The 17,185-nt window shown below is 41.7% G+C and overlaps 1 protein-coding gene across 3 annotated transcripts in view; it reads right to left on the reverse strand.

Moving 5' to 3' along the window:
• Positions 1-17,185, reverse strand: part of TBL1X (transducin beta like 1 X-linked) — a 130,195-nt gene that overhangs the window by 58,983 nt on the left and 54,027 nt on the right. The window lies entirely within an intron of this gene.

The following is a 17,185-nucleotide window of genomic DNA, read 5'->3' on the forward strand; positions in this document are numbered from 1 at the left end:
AAAGGATAATGAGTTTCTGAACACAAACTCTAATGGGGCACGTTGCATCAAAGCTTTCAGCAATTGCCTGGATGCTGCTTCCCAGCAGTACTAAACAACTTAAATATAATTAGCTGGAAGCCCTATGGGCTACATTTCCCCGCTGGAATACCTCTTACACTAATCCATTTATCAGGCTGACAGATGACTGAATCATTGGTAACAGGGACCCTATTCCATTAATACTGCTGTAGTCAAAATGCCAGCTTGCCATTATTATTATTATTTTTAAAAACAACTGCATCATTGAGAGCAGGTAAACAGAAAGGAAAAGGAATATACACACTCACTCACACCCCTATCTTTTCTCATTGATAGCATAGCTTGTCAGGAACAGAACTATTCTGGATATTCAAACCAGAAAACAATTGCTTGCTTAATATATACTAATGTATGGCTGCCATACGTCTGGAAAATATCCCGGACATATCCAGGATTTGTCCGCTTATAATAGCGTCTGGGCGGAATTGTCAGGAATCAGTTAAAATGTCTGGGGAAATCCACGTGTATGGCAGCCCAAAATGTAATTTCAGCTCAACAACTTTGCCCAAAATGAAATCTCAACAACTTTGCCAAAAAAATGCTCAACAACTTTTCTTTCAGGATTTTCACTTTTTGAAATATGGTAACCGCAACTAATGATTTGCACAAAACAAATAAGCAACCAAACGAATCCATTTTATGTGTATAGTGCAGAAAATAAATCCTGTGTGTTTAATACCATGGTTGACAGCAAGACCATGTGGATGCAGGACTTTTTATGTGCAGAAAAATGGACCACTAGGCATAGTGAGTATACTTCTTTTGCTGGAACCATTACATGTAGGTCAGAAAGCCATCTTGCACTTGGCAGCATGTAACTGTTAACATAATGATGTATTGTTCACCATGGATATGTCTGCTAGGTCTGTGGCAAACTCTACAAAGGAATCAAGTGGCAGGCGGGGAGGTGGAGTTATGTAACACCTATTATCAGACAACAGTGTATATCTGGCCTTGATAGCGGTGAGTTGTGGGGGGGGGGGGGATGGAATGCATTTTACACTAAAAGCTTTATTACTTATCGCTAACTTTGTTCTAGCCACAAGCCCAATGAAAGGAAGTGCTATTGCTCAGTTTCTGTGCTGTTACAGTAGCTTTTCCGATTGTACATCAACGAAAAATATCATCTGAATTAAAGAAGAAACTCTGGCTGGCCCGGCCTCTAGGAGATTCTAATTTCAGGCACACATAAACCATTATGATGTTATGGCCAGTCCATACAGGGTTTTTCTCTTAGCCGCTTATTCCATTTATTGCACATGATCATGTGGAGAACAGTATGGAGTGATCCATCAACATGTGAATTCACTCAATAATGGAAATAGCCACTGATATATCCATGTGCTTCAGTTCAAGCAGCACTCTTCCTTTTCTGATGCCATACCTAGGAACTGTTGGGACTGGTGGCATGATGAGGAAATTGCCTCACGTGAACAGGCCCCGAGTCAATTCAAAGAGCAGATGGACCAGAAAACTGGTTTCAAACAGATTTAAGACAATGACCAGAACTGAACCTGAACCACAGGCAGTATGTTTCCTATGGAATATAAACCAGAGTGGCAGCAAAATAAGACCTACATAGGTGTGCCACGCTGTATTAATAGAAACAGAGACTGAAAGAGTATTTCCTTTGTGGTTTAACCTTGAGTTCAATTCATGTTCAATATAGCATAGTTAAAAATAACGACACAGATGGGTTCCATGGATATGGCTCAATTCCTTTTTCCAACAGGTTAGAAAGAATTTTCATATAACTCATGTCACATGCTGGCTGGGAGCCTTCGTCTTTGAGGGTAGGAATAGAAAAACGTGGGGAAAGAGAACTTTATCCCAAACAAGAAAGTGCAATAGGGCATGATAGGTTAGATAAATGTATTCACAGGGGGTGGGGGTGGGGGTCCACTTATCCATAATGTGTGTGTGTGCTTACAGAAAGTCATTTTCTTCACAGACAGGGGTACACAAATGTTAGCTCAGCTTGCCAGTCAGCCAACTGTTGTGTGGAGTGGCCACAGTTCCCTTCCCCCATTATCCTCTGTAAGGATGAATCATCTGTTATTTCTGCAAGGTATGGAAAAGGTCAGAAACTGGAGGAGCCTCACCCAATGTTCAGAAAGGACTCTGCTGTTTCTTATTTGCCCCCAAATTACAATGGAAATTAGGCCTCCAGGTCATGGATTTGTGTGGTGCTGGGTGTTTTCCAAAAGGCTGGGGGCACTCTCTTCTGAAAAGTGTATACAATGGTACCTCGGGGTTACATACGCTTCAGGTTACAGACGCTTCAGGTTACAGACTCCGCTAACCCAGAAATAGTACCTTGGGTTAAGAATTTGCTTCAGGGTGAGAACAGAAATCGTGTTCCAGTGGTGCGGCAGCAGCGGGAGGCCCCATTGGCTAAAGTGGTGCTTCAGGTTAAGAACATTTTCAGGTTAAGAACGGACCTCCAGAATGAATTAAGTACGTAACCAGAGGTACCACTGTATGTTGATTCCTGTCCACATATTAAGTGACCACAGTCCAAAGCACCATTACATATTTTGACCTTTCTGTCATAGCTTATAAAAACGGCACAAGCTGAAAAGTATTGCTGTGGTTTATTAAAACCTCCACCAGCAAGCGAATTCAATACAGAATAAATTAGCAAACTTTTCGCCCCGACAAACTAATTGTAAAACGGAACCTAGGAATAGCAACATCCGCATGGGGGTCTATCAACCTGTAACAAGCCATATTAATAACATGACATTTGGCAAAGAAGTTGCAGCTGCTTTTATCATGTGGTAAGCCACTCTGGAAAACAAATGCCAGTTATAAGACCTGACTCGTATGTTACTTTTGCAGTGCTCTGCTCCCGGCTGACACTGGTAATATCTGCAAATGGTGTTGCTAGCTCAGCAATGCCATGGGAAGGAATCCTGTCGTCTGCCTGACCCATGTGATTCCTTCTCTGCAGATGCTACCAATGCAACATGGGACCAAACAATGTGGGAGCAGGTGCCACAACACATGGGGAGAGCATGTAGTATCTAAGCGGCTCTACAGGGCACTGCGCCATCTTCGTCATGAACAGGGAAAGACCATGTTGACTTCAAAAAACGTGGTGAAGCAAACGCATTCTAAAAATTTCACATGGTGAAAGCCCCTCTCTGCTAAGAGGTGAGTTGATCCTCAAGTTCAGAATGCAAAGAAAGGGAAATGTAAATAGTAAGCTGCTAACCAAATTCTGATTTAGTTTTCCCCGCTACCCATTTTATTTTTCCAACCAATACTGCAGTGCAATAAATGTTTTAGAAATGGTTTTAACAACGGCTGAGTCTGTATGCTAAATTTTGAAAAACGCTAAATTTTGTAAAGAACTGGAGAAATGATAATTTCATATCATCACATAGCAGCTGACATACCAGGTTTGATTCACAAGGGGTTCAGATTTCTCAGCAAAACTTCATAGTGGATTAAGCAAACTGATTCCTTTTAGCATTGTTTTATTCACAGAATTTAAACATAACCATACTGTAATTGGTTTTTCACAGAAGGGTATTGTCAGGGCAATAGGCACCACATATAGCCTAAACAGCTAGTGTGGTGCAGCTGGAAGGAACCCTGAACACAAGAAATCCACATGGCAACATTCTGTTGCAGGTCCCACTAGCGTTTATATATCTCACATCATCCCAGTTCAGCTTATGATCTGGATCTTAGCATTGCACACTGTTTTCAAACAACTGGCAAATGGTTTCATTTAATAAATCAAAATAATAATTCCACCAACACCATGCTGGCAACCCCCATATCTGCCCAAATGTTCGCAATCCCCTATTTGCCAATACTGTAGACTTTTGCCAACAAATGAATTACATTCCATTTATAAAATATGCTACCTCTGTTGGATAAAAGTGAGCATCATGAATGCTTTCAAAATGAGCATCAAAAACATTGGAAGTACTGTTTGTATTTTATTTATGTGGGGCATAATGTTTTTTTTGGGGGGGAGGGGTTGGCTAAAGACTAACATTGCTATGTTTTCATAATATGTTTCCACCCCCTGTTGGAGCAACTTCCTGATTTTTGAGCGAAGATATTCAGAACTCTTTTGCATTACATCGCTACAGACAACTGGGGGACTTTTAAGAATCAACAAAATTTACATGGTATTTTCAAAGGTAGTACAGGGAAATGTAACTGAAGCTTACATGGTCTAATCAAAAATGTGCATCTCACTCTCTTTTCTCAAATAACAAAAACTGTTTAATTTCTACGGGGAGATTCAGCAGATAAACAATACCACACAAAACAGCAAGTGAGGACACAGGCATTGTACCATTTTTGGGGATAGAACAGACAAGCCCCTTAAATTCGAATAATATGCATTGCCATATTTCTACAGCTAAAAGGTGTGTGTATTTCATCACCTGCTGAAAACACTTCTATTTCACCAAGCATTGTCAGAGCATTAATTAGATTCACTTGTTGGTCATTTGTTCTGTATTTTATGACTTCATTTTGTTTTAATGTTTTTATTATGCCCTGCCATTATATTTTCTTATGAGTTGGTAGGTCTTAAAAATAAAATACAATAAATCTGGAGAGTCACAGGTTCCCCAGCCTTGACTGATATCATCTTGGGAATCATAGGAGCTCTGAGAGTTATAATTCAAGTGGTTTCAGACGTCAGGTTTGTTTTATGCCTGTCCACATTTTGTCATCTGCCTGTGAAGTCCACTGCAATTTCAAATTAACCCCTGAACTTTGTTGTGAATGGTTGTGAGGGCAGAGGTAGATCAATAACCCATGTGGAGAATCTACAACTGGAGATTTGGCTATGTCCACTATCAGAAATCAAGCTGTGTGAGTCAGTCTGCCATTTATCTATAAACCACAGCTTCAGCAAAATCATGAGGCAGAGTTGTGGAAGTCACTTCAGAATGCCAGTCAGATTCATTTTTGTACTGTATATTCATATTTTAATGTCCTTTTGCAGACGGAAGTAGTACGACCCTGAAAGGACTCTCCTATTTGAATTTGCACACAGCATAATTTACTTCAAAAGGAAGGGGCACTGTTTTATGAAGCCCATCCACTGCCATAGCTGCTGGGGCAATTGTGACAGCATTTGAGTCATGCCGGATAAGAAAATAATTGTAATAAGGGCCTCTGCCCCAGTATTCCACAAGAAGTCATCTGAAAATATACTTCTTTGATTTAGTGCAACCATTAAAATGTTAACACAAAACTAATCTAGATGAAAATTGTGTAATGCCCAGAACAACAGCCTTTCCTGCCATCTTAAAAGCCCTTTGTAAGATATGCAGCCAATAAAAGCAGCCTCACTGAGCAAAGCAGATACAGTCTATAAGTGTCACCAACTAGACATAAGCATACATAGCTAATTGCATAATGGACAGTATCTGAACTCTGGTGGATCATTTGCAAATATCTATCATTAATTCGGCTTTTGGTTCTTTCAACAGTTATGCTATTAAATAAGGTAAAGGTAAAGGGACCCCTGACCATTAGGTCCAGTCGTGGCCGACTCTGGGGTTGCGGCGTTCATCTTGCTTTATTGGCCGAGGGAGCCTGCGTACAGTTTCCGGGTCATGTGGCCAGCATGACTAAGCCGCTTCTGGCGAATAAGAGCAGCGCACGGAAATGCCGTTTACCTTCCTGCTGGAGTGGTACCTATTTATCTACTTTCTTTGTACCTATTTTGACGTGCTTTTGAACTGCTAGGTGGGCAGGAGCAGGGACCAAGCAACGGGAGCTCACCCCATCGTGGGGATTCAAACCGCCAACCTTCTGATTGGCAAGTCCTAGGCTCCGTGGTTTAACCCACAGCACCACCCGCATCCCGCATGCTATTAAGTACCTTGCATTAATTAATATCTGCTAGGATGTGGTTATATCAGTGCAACATTATAGAACCTAAAACTGCAATGATATCTAGCAATGCAGCTAGCATTGCAAGCCCATGACACCTTTGGTAAAGGCTGTTCTCCAACTAGAGCGCTCGCAGGCCAGTGTTTCCCAGTTGTCCGTGTTCATAATACTTTTTTTTATATTTGCCTTGAGAGAGTCTTTAAACCTCTTTTGTTGACCACCAGCATTACGCTTTCCATTTTTAAGTTCGGAATACAGTAGTCGCTTTGGAAGATGACAATCAAGCAACCAAACAACATGACCAAACACATGGGCACAGGATGCCTGGCACATTCAATTTTTTCAGCATTCAGTATTTATTCAGTATTTTTAGGTTTTCTAGGTTTACAGTATAACATTTGTTATTACCATAGCAGACGGCAAGTGTCAATGAAACACACCTGTGAGCTCTTTCTCCCTTGTAATCTTTAAGTATTTCCAAACTGCCTGCCTTGATTTATTTTTATACATTTGTTTTTTAAAGAAAATCTGTAAAATGCACAGGCTCTCACTACCATTCATTTGCAACATATGAAAGCCTAAGGCCAAGACAAGCAGATATTCATCATTCTCCTCCAATAATTCTGAAATGCTCTGTGGCTTTGGATGATTATCCTTGTAAAAATGACTTTAGACTTGCTGCTGTTCTTCCGGCATCATGAATACAGGGTGCAGTGTAACATAAATGCATGCTCCAGCACAAAACAGTTCTGCTTAAGGATACCATCCAAAAGTGAACTACTCTTGTGAGCCAGAAAACATGCACCTGTCCTCTTCCAGGACCAGTCCCATAATATATTGACCTGCTCAGAAAGAAGTAACGTGGCACCACAAAAATTCCGGGCTCCCCAAATAAGCAGCAAACTGCAACAGATGGACTCATCTTTGGGATACACATCCGTCCATCTGTAGTATTCATTTTTTAAGTATGTTTTCAGATATTTATATGGCTCATGCGTAAGAAAGGAAAAACCACATTCCATGAAATCATAAGCCATAGTATCATAGCCAGTTGGGAGTCCAACAACATCTGAAGGGCACAGGTTTCCCATCCCTGTGTTAGACTGATCTGTTTTGACCTGACATCACATCTGAACACATTGTTTGGTGGCAGTGAGCTCATAAACATATGTATATGTAATGGTACCTTCTAGATCAAAAGATAATTCTCTATGAATTATTGCCTGAGCACAGCAACTCTGCCCTGTTCCTGTCAGGTCCCAATCTTTGGCACACAAAGCCACAATGGCCTTCTGGTAAGCAGGCTGGAGAACCTACTGAAAGTCCATGCCCATATTTGGTAAACTATTTGGAAGTATTGTTGACTCAGTTGTGGATTGTTAATTTGCTATTTTCTAGTTTGTATGTACAGGCTCCCTTTTGTCTCCCCTGCCTCACTGCCCCCCAAACTTACAGCAAAAGCTGGTTGGATGATTTCCCTGCTCAAGGAGACTTCTCAAACATGTGTTCCACTTTCCTTGCATTTCTTCATGTGAATAAAGTCAACCTCCTTTTGTAGCTCTTCAGGAGACAGCACTTAAGATGGTCAGTAAACAAAAAATCCAATTTAAAAGGTCCCTCCCTGTGGAAAAGTAGCACATCTTGCCAGAAAACTGTCCCACTGAATGCCCACAAGTTTGAGTCAGTTCTGGCTTTTAAAATTCTGTTGCTTTGCATTCTTCAGTTAAAGAGGCATTTCCCCATTCCATTATTTGCCTCCCAACATGTAGTTTAGTCTGGTCACAGATCCATCACAAAACAAAAACAAAAGGGGGGTGGGAGGAAAAGCAAACACCCCCAAAGAGAGCATGGAGCTGTAAAAAATATGTGCATGCTGATTTATGTGTTTCGATGCACCATTCAAAATAATTACTATAAAGTTAAAAAGAAATACAATGCATCTCACCATAGTGGGGAAGACTGTGACCAAGTGCGCCTATCTGCCCACTCACTCTGCTGCCCAAGTGATAACTGCTGATAGGCAGTTTCAACCTCCAACACAGTTCTGCCTTCTTTAACCTGGACTTGAACCTCATAGTCCTTTGAATGAGATGGCACCTTCAAATGCTGTAACCTTGGTCACATGACCACTCTAATTTAGTTCCTTGACATCTTCCAGCGCCTGATATATCTCAGCATCAAAGTACTGAGATCAGTCAACCCTCAAGCTTTCTAGGCAAAGTAGGCTAGCGCAAACCTTTATTTTACACTCCAAAGACAACATTAAGAAGTCCTCACTTTAGTATCAGCACGCTGGATTTCTTTTTGAATCTCAGAAAGTCAATTGACCTTTTACATTTTCCAAATTAGCCGCAGACATCCTACTTCCTCCTCTAGTAGATTTATAGCTTGCTATTCCACATGTCCAAGTCTTGGATAATGAGCTGCTTGTGCTGGAGATGCACTGATGCTTGCTAGGTTGCCAGTTTGACATAAAAAGAGGACATTTGTGCTTATTCAAATTCTTGTGTTCTTAACAAGTTTCAAGTTCAGATTCTGATATGGATAAATTTGCTTGGGGTTGAACAGCAAATAAATTGGTGGCAGGTGAGATGTAGTTGAACCAGAGAATTTAAATTTTGCCACTTTTATGATTAAAAAACCAGCATAGGCAATATACACACACATCTCTATATTATTTGAATTCATGTGTTTTACTTTCATGTAAATGTGAAGGTGATTTGCAACAATGCAATACAAACAGCAAAAATGGGTTTAGAAACAATTAAAAAAAAACTAAATACAGGTTAACTCACAAGGCAAAGACCTAAAAATAAACCTGACTGCTTCTCTCCCTGCTTTTGCATCCAGCTCTGAAAGATTGTGAAAAGAAAAATGTCTTCAATTGTTTCCAGAAAGTACAAATAGAGGGTGCCTGTCACATCTCAACAGGGATGCTGTTCCACAACAGGATGCTGTGTGAAGAGAATAAATAAAGCCAGTGATGGGGCAACCCTCACATGAATTAGTTGCTCCAGCACAAAACAGTGGAAAGTTTATGAACAAGAGTTGCAATTATGAAAGAAGTCCAGCCACGCAACATGGGTGCTGAAAGTGTGTTGGCACAACATATTTGTTTCAGAACACAAGGGCCACAATGGTCCTGTCTCAAAAAATATCTGGGAATCCCCCTAGTTTCATTCTCACTCTTGTTCCTTGTAACTTTGTGATGATCTATGAAGTTCATTTGTGCACAGAATCAGTTAAGTCTTTTATACTGAAGAATCCCTGCTGACGCGACACAGCTGTAATTATGAATATGATCCACTTATAAATTTCAACAAGGACTGTAACTCACAGTAGGAGATAAAGTCAATGACGTAATCAGACATAGCTGGATGCCCACCCAATTTCAAATGTTGAATGATTTGCTATTTTCAAACTAAAGGAAAACAACTTTGATTCAAACGGGGTCAAGAGTGAAGTCCTCACTGACCAGCTTAGGAAAATAGGAATATACAATATTTCTAAGTGGGAAGTACTTCAGCCTTGTATATAAGGCCACAAAAATACCAACCTGATATGAAGCTAGTGGAATATCTCCCTTATACCAAGAAGAGCAATCTGCTTTGTTCTGTTCACTTTATTTCCATGCTAGCCCAATTGCTTGCCTGCCTGAAATTCATGATCACGTATAAGTTGTTAAACCCAAGGTTGAACTATTTGATGATCAAGTGATTCATGCCAACTAGCTGATACCATCAATTGATGCCACTTCCTGATATGTCAACTGATGATCTAATGCTATATAAAGTTACTTATTGCATGTCCCTTCTCCATCACCTTTGTGCTCACATGCTACTATACACTGTGGTTTGCGATACAATTTATTACAGAACCACCATCCTCCACACTATTAAAAGTCAACATCTTTTTCAACTTTATCAACTGGAGTCATCCAACTCTAGATCAGTCCCAAATACACACATAAGTGTCCATTGTAGCTGACCATCACAATGAAGCAGCTTTCTGGCTTCTTTCACACTCAGATCAATTCACAGCCAGATATTAAACATGGGGAAGAAATCACATCATCACAGGCTGAAAATTGATCTAGATTTGTCACTAGACAACCACTTGCTATGTATCAGCTGTAACAAACTTGAAGGATAACTAGGGTTGATATTGCAAATTGGTCCATAATCCACATCTCATTATGGTTTTTTAAAATGGAACCCTGAAATTTATACTGATGTTCCCCATCTACTGTCAGACAAAAAATACTCCTGACATTTAATATATATAAAAAAGAATGGATACATTTTTTGTTATCACTAGCAAAAGAAAGCACAACAATCTGTTTCAGAATAATCACAGTTACAAGGCATTTTAGAGAATCTGGCATCACATTGTGGATAATTTTAACTATGGTTTACTGAAACGAGCAAACTTCAATTCACAACTTACGAAGCACACAGTCTTATTTCAACAAATCATAGTTTTGGGTCTGGAGCAACACTAAACTGTGGTTAACTGAAATCTGAAGAGGAAATATTCAATCTCCGCCTTGTGGTTGTGCTAGTGGAGGGAGCCAATGACCTAAATATCATGAGCATAAAGAGAAACCATAGTTTTTCATTTTGGCTGCACCAGGCAAAACTATCCTGCACAAGTTGGCTCCAATTGTAGGAACCGATAGAGGTGTTTTGACCCAACAGTTGCCACCTTTATTCTGTCCGAGCGCTTGCTTTGCACGCATTCAGTACCGCTCTGAGATGACTGTTGTTGACAGAACCCTGCCCAGCCAGAACCCCCAGGAGATCTCCTCCAAGAAAGAGCAGCGGGACCCCATAGAGGACCCCAACATAGCTGGGGATGTAGAAGAACCCATTCCAGACCTAAGGCATCTCAAGGCACCTAGCCTCATGGACATTTCATCTGGGCATTGGACACTCCATAACAAAGGCAGCAGGACACTCAGTGGGAAGCCCAAGAGACAGGATAGGAGTGCTTATTGGCTACCAAGAAGCTTTCCCACCAGGGGGCTCCTTGGAAGGAAGGGTCTACTCAGGAGATTTTCAGCGTCTGGACATGTGCAGATGCGATTTCCAGTATCTGCGCATGAGCAGATGCAATTTCTGGCGCCTCTGGGCGAGTTCCCGCACCGCGCCAGTTTAGCGCAGCGCACGGGGGACTCACCGAGCGGGTGGCTCGGTTCAGGGGTGGCTCATGGGCCGGTAAAACAGTCTTCATGGGCTGTCATAGAAGGTTCAGTTGTGAACAATGAGCCAGTAGATGACCAGCGGTGAAGATATAAGACACTCTGTTTCTCCTGAGTTCTTGCAGGGTTAACAGCTGCCCCACAAGCTTCTCTGTCAAGCTGTCTGCTCATCTCAAGCAATCTTGCTCACTTCTAGCACTAATACTGTTTGCTGGTCACAGACAGTTGTGTGCGCCCACTTGAAGCACAAACAATTTGATATCCACGTTGCTAAGTATTCATCCCACCCATCCTGCCTACAGAAACAAAAACAAAACAAAAAAGCCTAGAAAAACTGAATGATATCTGACAAAGAGAAAGATCCGAGACGCCTACATGCACAACATTTTACAAATCTATGCTTCTGGTTTTATTTCCAGTGGGGCCAAGTATATGTGATTATGTTTCCATGTTCTCAAATGCAGCCTTGGAAACGGATGCCGTCCCTCCCTCCCATTTTCCATACAAGGGCTGACCCCTGCTGACTTTACACCCAACCTATTTTGTGTTTACCATATGTAACCACTATTAGCAGGGGAGGAAATTCCAAGGCCAAGGTTTAACCTACTGCACTTGCAAGAATCCTCTTAAATAAAGAACATTCCTTTCACAGATGTTTTATGTTTAGCATTTCCCTGAAAATACTTGCTGGAGTCATGGAATTTTTGTAACCCACCAAGGAGATGTTGTGACCCTTGCTGAAATTTTAACAAGGATGCTCCATGCAGGGGGATCATGATGAGTGTGTGTGTGTGTGTGTGTGAGAGAGAGAGAGAGAGAGAGAGAGAGAGAGAGAGAGATCTACAAAAACAAAACACCTGCAAGCTGCCTCTTATTAATCTGAGCTGGGAATGGAAGTGCAGAGAATGTGTAAGAGTGTTATTTATTCCCTATGACAATATGATGAAGTTGCCGCTATATGTTTGGAGCAAAAAGGTGTGTGTGTGTGTGTGTGTGAGTGAGTGAGAGAGAGAGAGAGAGGACGATCCTCTTCAGAGGAAAATTACAAGGTGCTTTAAAATAGGCTCCTAACGGGGGATCAATACAATCCCCACAACAGCACACAGGGTTAGGAGAGGGGATCCCCATTCCATCTGGCAAGCTGCAATGCTTGTGCAGACTGACTGTTCGTAATAGCACGACACTGAAATCCACCCCGAGTCTTGAAAACGACATCCTTTGAGAATATGTGGTAAAACATACTCCTTTTCAGAAGCCGAGGTATGTAAATTCAGATGTTTTATGATGTGGTGGCAGCTCGGCCATATTGCATCATACAGTAAATTCTGTTTCAACCAGTCACTTCCAAGTTTCCACTTGGTTCATAAATAAAGCTTTATTTTATCAGCATTCTGGTTATTATTGAGCCACTCAATGTGTCTTTTTATTTCCCGCCTACTGTGCTGCTGATGTTGTGCATTTATTAATGTGGCATTTTATAACATTGTTGTTATATTTTAATATGCTGAGTGTGATGTATCTCTGCCCTGAGATCACATGGTGAAGGGCAGATTAGAAGCAGGGAAAAAATAAATGAATAATTTCCATTAAAAAAAAAAAAGGACAGAAAGGAATTTATGGTTGTGTTCACATGACATTTTATTCCAGAATCAATGGAGACTGGGGACATGTTTTCTTCCTCTATGTAGTCTACACATAATCTAAATCTATATTGTGTATTCCTGAAAATCACTTCTTAAGAAACTGGTTTCATTCTTGAGAAACTCGCTGAGATTGATTCCGCATTACTCCACAGGGTGCCCATGTGAAAAACAGATGTAATCAGTCCTAGCAATGGGGAGGGTCTATATCAGGGGTTAGCAAACTTTTTTAGGAGGGGGCTGGTTCACCACCCCCAGACCTTGTGGGGGCCCAGACTGCGCGCATGCAAGTGAATGACACAAACATGGCGGAGGGGGGCTTCTCTCCCTCCACCTCTTTCCCCTTGCCGCTTCTCTCCCCCTGCTTTCCTATCTCCTCCGCCGCTCTGCCTGCAGTTGGGAGCCACCAGTGGCACCTCTCCTTTCTGGGCCAGCTTTCCCGGCTGCCAGAAGCAGGGCCAACGGGCGTGCCAAGCTCCAGCCGAAGCCCTGCGACGCGTCTGTCACGATGCCCACAGTGTGGCCATGGACGGAGAGGCCAGCGGGCGGGCGGCAAGTCTGGGCCACCCCTCAGCGCGTGGGTGGCGAGGCTTCAGATTGGCTGGCACCAATCAAAGCCCAGCTCCCTTCCTCCACAGGGCGGGGAGAAGCCAGGAGAAGGGAGGGAGGAGGCGCCGCCGTGGTGTGTGTGAGGGAGGGGGGGAAATGGCGCCTGAAAAAATGGCAAAAAAAATGGCACAGCCCAAAAGATTGCTCCAATACAAGCGACGATTCCAGGACTGTCTGCGGGCCAGATCCAGAGGGCAATTGGGCCTGATCCAGCGCCCTTAGCTTGCTGACTTATGGTCTATACTGACAAGCTTAACTCTTGGCAGTTGAATTTTCAACGAATTGCGTTACTAGGACAGAACTTTATCTTGACTCTAAGAGTACCAACAAGTGCTCCCATGGAAAAATGATGCATGGTGCTTGGGAAGAAAAGCCTACTCTGGCACTGCCATGAACTGGCCCTCACCAACTGGAACCCTATACTGTTAACCTTCCACACATGCCCTAACCCATCCATGACAGCATTTTACTACTAGTAAGCAAAATTATCACCTGATTTCTGCCTTTTCATGGTACCCTTTCATAATCTGGTGTTGACTACCTCGCAGGATTGTTGCAAAGATGAGTGCAGGAGGGAGAAGAACTATATATGCAGCTCTGAAGTCCATGGAGGAAAAGGCATGTGTGATCACCAACCCTGACTGCTTTTAATCAGATAGTGCCAGGGTGGGAAGTGATCAAAAGGACACTTTGACCAAACTTGTGCCTCAACACATGACCCTCTACATATTTGCCCGGGTAATCTAGTTAATATTTTGTTATAAATGGAGATCAGGGCACTGTTCTGTAAGTATCTACAAAATAAACAACCCCATATGGTTCAAGATATTTCCCTTTCTCCACTGACAGCAGGGGCTGAATCATTCCCCAGGTCTAAGACATATTCTGTGTTTATTATCCTGTGTTTGTATAATAGCTGTTTCCTGAGGTATTTTACTATCATTTCAGCTGACTACTCTTGTGCCTAAACATCGTGTCACATATGTTTACAGTGATAAATCAACCTGAAATCTAATTCCAGGCACATTCTGGTAACGTGATTAAATGCTATGTGATGTTTATGTTTTACAGCATGCTCAAAATAAATCTGGGTGTTTTCCTCTGGAGCAGCTTCTAGATTGTATTTATCTTGAAACAAGCAACTGAAATGACAATGGTTCGTCAGATATTTAAATTTGTTTCTAATAGTTTTGTTACTGCAGCTGTTGACTTTCTATTTCCTTTCTATTTGATTTAACGACTTGATCCTTATTTTTCAATGCATGGATTCGACCTGCATAAAACTGCTAAGTCTCAACCCTACCATTCTGCCTAAGGTTTGCAGATACCAGAGCGTCGAGAATGGATCGCAAGTAGTGAGCTTCACCTGAGAGCCAGTGTAATGTAACAGTTAATAGCCACATCCAAACTATACATTTAAAGCAGTATCATGCCACACATAAGACTTCTCCCAAGGAATCCTGGGAAATTCACTTTGTTACAAAAACTGGAAGTTGTTAGGATATGCCCTGCTCCCCTCACAGAGCTACAATTCTCAGAGTTCCACAGGAAGACAGGTTGATTGTCAAGTCACTCTGAAAATTGTTGCTCTGTGAGGGGAACAAGGGTCTCCTAACACCTCTCAGCAACCTTAACAAATCACAATCCTCAGGATTATTTGAGAGAAGCCATGACTATTAAAGTGATACAAGAGTGATGCAAGAGAGCTGTAAATATATGGTATGGATGTAGACTTAGATTGCAGGATTTGGATTGAAGGGTTCCAATTCCTTTAAGCTCCTAGGCTGACCTTTGGTCAGTTGCTTCCTAACCTATCTCCCATCTAACCTATCCTTGTTTTGAGGATTAAAAGATGAAGGGACCATGTATAATGCCTTTCACCCAAGGAGCTCATGCAATACTGCCTTGAGCTCCTTGAAGGAAAGGTAGAAAATTAATGTGTGCACGCGGTTTTTTGTGTGTGCATGTGCAGCGTTAAAAACTCAAGATATACAAGCTAGGCACCAAAATGGCTCCTTAAACCAAGGTTACAATTGCCAGAATGGAATGTCTACTTGCCATTTTGGGGCAAGATGTCTCTGAAGTCTTATTTTTCAAGTGGTGCACTGACTGTGATCGATTATCAGCTAAACATATGACTAGTTCAGATGGCAACCACGAGCTAGGTTAAGAACTTTGAGAACTTAAAGAAGAAAAGTCGCTTGACCCAGAAACAGTCCACACATATATTGGTCTATTCTGACCTCTTTTTCTTAATGGTTACTATTCCTGCTCAGAAAAAGCATTTTGGTTCCTGAAATTCATCCCAGTTGTGCAGATAAAATAACTGATAGAATTCTACAGGATGGCGTATTACTGTGTGAAAACAGTCAAGATCCAATGGTCCCTAGGCATGCAGCTCCAGTTGGTTGAGAGCCAGGTGCAAAATTATTGTGGCGCCTGGCTAATTTTGAACACAGAGAGAGAGAGAGAGAATGCTTTAAATGTGCCTTTAAGAAATGCTGTGTGTTGATCGCAGAAAGGGCTCACCCGGCCCTATGGAAGCCTAAATTTTGCACTGAGGCCCAACTTGCTTCTTTGAGAAATGAGGCGGAAGACACTAACCTTGACGGAGTGGAAACACAAACCATCAAGCTGCAGTATTTAAAAGGTTAGGAACAAAAATAATGTATTATCTAATGAAATATTGTCTTTTCCGTTGCTTATTCATAGATAAATATTGATCCAAACAGCTGTTGCAGAAGAAACAACTAGCTTTTTTTTTTGGTCATGCTGTAAAAGAAAGCCATCAAACAGCGCTTAATAATATGCCTTTGTAAGCATTAAAAAAAATTAACGATGCGACAAAGGAAAAGAACTAAAAAGACCAATGTATCTATTTCTGGCTTTCAGCAACCATCAAAAGAAAGCTCCTCCTCTCACACCCCTTTTGGCAAGCTTCTGAAAAACTGGCCTGCTTTACAGAAGAACTTACTTTATGCAAATGTGGCAATTTTGAATGCACTATTACAGAAAACCTTGTGACCCCAGACATAGCTGTTCCTATAACACCAGTCATAATGTTCTGTCTCTCTATATTTGGCACACCGTTATGCATGACATTAATATTTTTTTAAAAAAACCTGTAGCAAACTTTGTAGAAAAGGAATCTCCCCCCCCCCCCATGGTATTGTAAAGCAGTTGTGTTTTAAAAACAGCAAGAACCACCAACATCAGTATTACCATTTAATTACAAGGGCAGACATCTCAAAATAATACTTATGACATGTTTAGTGGCACTTCCTGGTTCAAAACAGAACATCCTTTTTTACTAGCTTGGCTGTTTTGGTTAGTAAATCTCAGAAAACCAAGTCACAGAACAACCTTGAAAGAAGCGGGGGCGGGGGAGAGATCTTTCATGAAGTATTCTCAAAGGCTAAATGGGCCAGGGAAACAAATTCTCATGTTAAGTTCCTCATTTTCTCTTGTACGGTCAGCTCCAGGGAGGAAGGTGGAGGTGGGGGTGGGGGAAACCACCAACACAGGAAGGTGGAGGTGGGGGTGGGGGAAACCACCAACACAACAATTTCTTCTTGCACTGTTCTGCTCGGCAAACCAGACTGAAGTACAGTGGTACTTCAGGTTACAGACACTTCAGGTTACAGACTCTGCTAACCCAGAAATAGTATCTCGGGCTAAGAACTTTGCTTCAGGATGAGAACAGAAATCGTGCAGCGGTGCTTCAGGTTAAGTACAGTTTCAGGTTAAGAACGGACCTCCGGAACGAATTAAGTTCTTAGCC

This window comes from Podarcis tiliguerta, assembly GCF_965153285.1.
Source record: "Podarcis tiliguerta genome assembly, chromosome: 4".
Lineage (NCBI taxonomy): Eukaryota > Metazoa > Chordata > Lepidosauria > Squamata > Lacertidae > Podarcis > Podarcis tiliguerta.